Here is a 6,000-nt window from a genome sequence, read left to right as displayed (position 1 = left end):
CTTGTTTCTTGTTTCTCAGTGATTGAGTTAGATGTGCACATATGTGCTTCCAGGGCAGATTTTTATTTTTATTTTTAGTATTTATGTGGAGAAAGAAAGAAGAAACTATCTTTGATTAAGAATTAGAATAATATTATCTGAGAAATGTTTCTGAACTTGAACAAAAAAACTAGTCCACAGTGCTTAGGAAATAAAACTGTTTTGGAAAAGCATGATTTATAACTATTTGTATTTAGTTTGGTATAAATTTGGAGTTATAGGAATAGCCAAAGGTGAAGTAATAATGTCAGCGTTATAGAGTCAGGAAGTGATCAGGCTGATGATTGGTCCTTGTTTACACCCAGTTATGGACTGTTTTCAAGTTAAGTGACACCATGTCATGGTATGGACATCCCTGCCTTACATATTTATCCCATTTTAAAATCCTTATCTAAATTAGTTAGAATTAAACCTACCTTTACATTAGAGTCATGTCTGCTGAAAGGAAATAGTCCATATTTAAATAAACTAAATCCACAGAAAATGGCAGGTGAAGTCCTTACTAGAATCCTTAATATTCAAAGAAAAAATTTGCTATTAAATTCAAATTACTCTATTAAAGTGCTAACCTATTATTTGTAACTTAGGGCCCGTAATCTCAACTAATTTAGGGGAGAATTTAAGAGCAAAGAGGAAAACTTTCTTATAAAGTAGCATTCATTTGGATGGCCTGGGCCTCGCTCAACAAGAATTTTCTCTTATTTATCTAAAAATAGGCACTAGACAACTTGACATCTCACAAGATCATTTTCTTGAGGTTAAAGACGAGGAGATTCAACTATGTAGAAGAATAATAAGAAAATAAAAAAGGATTTTGGAACTTGGACCTATAGGTTTAACACAAACTGCAGCACTAAAATTAAATATGTGATATTTGTTGATCTAATATCTATGAGACAGTAGAGGACAGGGCAGCTTCATGAGCTACTATAATGATGGAGACCCCCCCCAAAAGACATGGGGCTATCGCTGAGTCTGTACTTATTGGGAGCTTCTGACACAGTAGTAGTAGGAAAGACTATTCCAGACTTGGAGAATTTCTTAAAGTCGCAAAAATGTTCAAATCAGTTAATCAATGAGACTTATTAGAAAGAAGGATTCATGTAATGGAGATTGGGAGTAGCTGTTTGCCAGACATAAATTAGTTTGAAGATGGCCTCAAATGCTTAGTTGATCACTTTAGGTTTTATGCTAAACCACAGGACAATTTTGAAGGTCTTGGAGTATTTAAGTGACAGATAAAATAAGCATTTCAGAAAAGTTAGACTCAAACAGAATAGATTGCTTATGACCTCATGTACTTTTGTGTAGTATTATTTCTTATCACTTTCTTGACTTTGAGAGCAAGTTCAGATATCATTTTCCATATGGAAAAGTCAAGGTCAAAGATTAAGTACCTTGGATTATTATTATCACTTGGATGATAAAAGTGGTCAGCCCACTGAGCTGTGAGGCAGAAGGTTTTTATATGGAAAGTATACTTTGATAAGAATTATATTTTGTGAAACATGAATTTCAGCATCAAAACTGCGGTCTTTGCTATCCACCTCTTACTGAAAATTAAATCAAATTATTATTATTGGAAAGGCTACATTACTATAAAACATAGAGCAAAAATTCTCAAGTTTATAAATTCAGCTTGAAATCACATACTGTGCCTATAGACTGCGTGAGAACCTAAAGACATTTAGTGTTTTGATAGCCTATTTTATGGAACCAAAATTTTATCAGCCAGGCTCAGTGTATACAACCATAATCCTAGCAACTCAGGAAGCTGCGATAGGAGGATTACAAGTTCAAGGCCAGCCTCAACAATTTATGGAGGCCCTTAGCAACTAAGTGAGATCCTGTCTCAAAATAAATGAATAGATAGATAGATAAATGGGCTGGGGATATGGTTCAGTTGTAAAGCATCCCTGGGTTGAATCCCTAGATTAAAAAAAAAAGGAAATAAAACAAATTTCATCAGAGTGTGAGACACACAAATGGATGATAACATTACTCATCTAATTCATTAGAGTTTGTTATGGTTTGAAAAGTAGGTGCCCCTAAAGCTCATGTGAGAGACAATGCAAGAAAGTTCAGAGGTGAAACGATTGGGCTATGAGAACTTTATCAGTGCATTAATCCACTTGAATGGATTAACTGGATGGTAACTGTAGGAAGGTATAGTGTGGCTGGAGGAGGTGGCTCACATGGAGCCTACCTTTAGGATATATATTTAGTTCCTGGTGAGCTGAGCTTAGTTGCTTTCTGCTTCCTGGTGGCCATAGGCTGAGTTGCTTTCCTCCACCACACTCTTCAGCTGTGCTGTTTTGTATTATCTTGGGCCCAGAGCAATGGAGTTAGCTATCTACGGATTGAGACCTCTGGAACTTTTCTGAAATACTTATTTTATCTGTCACTTAAATACTCCAAGACCTTCAAAATTGTCCTGTGGTTTAGCATAAAATTTGAAGTGATCAACTAAACATAAAACTTTTCCTCCTCTAAAATTGTTTTTGTCAGATCTTTTGGTCACAATGGCAAAAAAGCTGACTAAAACAGAGTCCATGTTGTTCATTGGGAAAATGAGTGTGATGTAGTACAGTTGTTTTTTTTTTAAGCATAAATACTATTTCTTGTCTTACTCAAGCAGCTCTGAATTGACATTAACCATCAAAATTAAAAACTCATTTAGGTTTGACAGAGAAGGGTTATTTCTTTTCAAATGCTGAGAGCATTTTTGCAGACTTTGAGCACTAGATGGCAGAAGTGCTCCGGCTAAGATCTGCAGAGCTGTCAAGGAGAGCAAGTTTTTTTTTTTTTTCTCACATCAATGACGAGCTTCTAATTAGTCACTGAACACATGTAGGCCACATAGGATGTTCTAATAGGAAGAGATGTGGACTTCACAATCCACAGGGAACTTTTTTTTGCAATATCAATGATGTGTCCAGGGATGCATTTTCATGAGTTTCGCTATTCATTTCAGTAATGGAGTACAATCAATTATAGCGTCTGCCCATTGATCAACAGCAAATATTCAGAAAAGTGAAATCTGAATTAAAACTCTGACAGAGTGTCATATTTTCTACTGAAAATCTCTGACTTATGATTCTTAGTGTCTAAGATAAGACTTAGAGAAAAACACAGCTTATTGCATTTTTTCTTTCTCATGATAAAGGAGAGATGGGTTTACTGCACAGCAGAGAAACCTAATTATAATATTGACCTCAGTGATGTCTAATAACCAGAGTCTAGTTAAGTGACAGTCAATTCTAAGCATGCCTCAATATCGTCTGTGTATCTTTCTTTCCTTTTTTGGTCCAAGAGGTTGAACCCAGGGGCCTTTAACCACTAAGCCACATCCCCAGCCATTTTTTTTCATTTTTTATTTTAACACAGGGCCTCACTAAATTGTTGAGGCTGGTTTTGAACTTGCTATCTTCCTGCCTCAGCCTCCCGAGTTGCTGGGATTACAGGTGTACCACCATGCCCCATATCATCTGTGTTTCTTCTTCTACTATTACTATTACTGTTACTACTAATAATAAGCAAGTTCTGGACACTAATCCAACCACATTGAGTACCATCTGTATTTGAAAAGCTATAAGGTGATTCTGAAGTGTAGACTTTAACATTTGAGTACCACTGGTAACTCTGAAATAGGAATTAGCTCTACATATGTTAATTATTTTAGAACCATTCAAAGGACCACATTTCCAAATCTAATTTCCCTCTCAGCCTACCAGTAGATAAACCGATATCATTGGTCACTCCTTTGTGTTAAAGACTCCTGGGGTAAAGTGTAATAGTAATATGGGGTGTAAATTATGCATAAACTTCAACTTTATCCATCCAAATAGGTAAGCAGATTTTCTAAAGCAATGGGTAAAGCACTGACTTATAGCACTGGCTTTATCTGGGTTAAAAAAGAATTTGGTTCTTCCTGAGAAGTCCTGACCTGAGTCTGGTACATTTCTCTGACATCACTAGTCACCTGGAGTACAACATGAAGACAGAGATAAGGTGCTATCAGGAAGGAAGAGGACTCAATCAGGGCCTTGGAGAGTCCACAAAGCAGTCTTCATCTGTTTCTCAAATCCACCTTGGGAAAGCTGGCTACCTCTCTGCCTATTATGCAAAATCAACTCTGAGGGTATAATTCTGAGAACAGGAAAAGAGAAGCTGAATCCTGAATCCTGTCATGTCAGTGGTTCATTTAATCCCTGGATGATTGGAGTGTAATAGTTAGGACTTTTCATCCCGATCACTCACTTTTCTTAGTGTTCTGGCCTTGCAGTTGTATGAAGTTGTGGTGTAGATGCTGAGATGTTGCAATGACAGTTCAAAAAGTGAAAAGTTCTATCAATCAGCCAAATGTGTGTGAACTCAAGATGCTTGATTATATTTTCCCTTTCAGCTGATCTATTATTTTAGTATTATGCAGATACAGTTAAATTGCTACTTGATTTGAGTAATATTAACAACTCATGATTTAACAACTAATGTTAAACTAACATTTAACAACTAATAGTTCAGTGAAAGAAATCAATTGAACTTATTATTTGATAACATGAAGTACCCAAAACTCCCTCTGACTTATTTAAAAAAAATTTTTTTTAAGCATGTGTGGTGGCAAGGCAGCCCTAAATAGGCTCAGTTATTAAAAAATACCCAAAGCACCACTATTTTCCACTTTGGGGAAAAAGTCTTGTTTTTAAATTCAACCATCCCTCTGTTTTTTCATTTTTTTACTATAAGTTTTTTTTTCCCTCTTTTTCTTTTTCTCTTAGAAGCTTTTAGTAACACATCAATTTTTACAGGACCAAGGAAAGTGAACACTGAATTCAAGAAATATAATAAACATCTAAGCCTGTGACACTTTTTATTCTGTTTAATCAATGTCGTAAATACATGCTTCCAGAAACAGTCTTGCTCAGCTTTTCAATATTTTCAGTTAACTTGCTCTAGTTCAGATATAATGGGTAGAATTCAGAAACAATAAGAAAAACCATACAATCTATAGGAAAATCCAGGTGCAGTGGTGCACATCTCAATGAATAAATAAAAAGGGGTGGGGATCAGTGCTGGCTTAGCATGTACTAGGCCCTAGGTCCAATCCCCAGTACCGCAAACAAAAACCCTCAGGAAAAGCTCCCTCATTTATAAAGATATCCATTTATTTATAGCAAAATCAATCTTGAAGCTTTGCCAGTTATAACTATGAAAGGGTATAGAGTTGCAATGACAAACCCTCTTCATTCATTGATATTATGAATTAAACTTCTGCTGAACCATAAAGAAGCATATATTTCTCAAACTACACTTTCTTATTGCAGGCATCTGTGAAGATTGCAGTTATTTCTCAGGGGGAAGCATTCATAAATATTCCATTGGAAGTTAGTCAAACTTGTACAGCTTTAGCTTGGAGATGGAGTTGTTATGGGACAGGCTATATGAGCAATGACCAAACAGACTCCATTTTACCCTGAGACTCCACATCATGTAAGAAATGTTTCTCCCATGGGAACAACCCACCTCAGTACCCATTAATAGTTACCTAGCATAGCATACTTGGCAACACAAAATAGCAATTCTTATACAATGTAAAATTGTTCTCTTTGGTTTCCATTTTTCTGGGCAGTTTACCTTGTCAGAGATTGAGTGTCCAGACATTAGTAATCATTCTATAACTTGTACAGAACTAGGATCATTTTGACCTACTTCACTTCTGCTTGCTTGCTGCTGTTCCAACCTGGAAAGTCCCATGGGAAATACCAATGTACCCATTGCACTGTCTTGCTAGCTGCCCAAATCAGCTTCTGTACCTGCTTGCTTGCAACCATGTCAACCCGGATGTGGTTTTTTTGCATGTTTGCCTTTAAATATCCTAAAATGCTCAGGCTCGGGGCTGTTCCTTGCAGAGACAGTTATGGGTCCTATGGGTGGCAGTCACTGGCCAGCCAGCTAAATAAA

The sequence above is a fragment of the Marmota flaviventris genome, chromosome 4, assembly GCF_047511675.1.
Source record: "Marmota flaviventris isolate mMarFla1 chromosome 4, mMarFla1.hap1, whole genome shotgun sequence".
In the NCBI taxonomy this organism is placed as follows: Eukaryota; Metazoa; Chordata; class Mammalia; order Rodentia; family Sciuridae; genus Marmota; species Marmota flaviventris.
The sequence above is the reverse complement of the archived record's forward strand: the minus strand, read 5'-3'. Positions refer to the sequence as shown.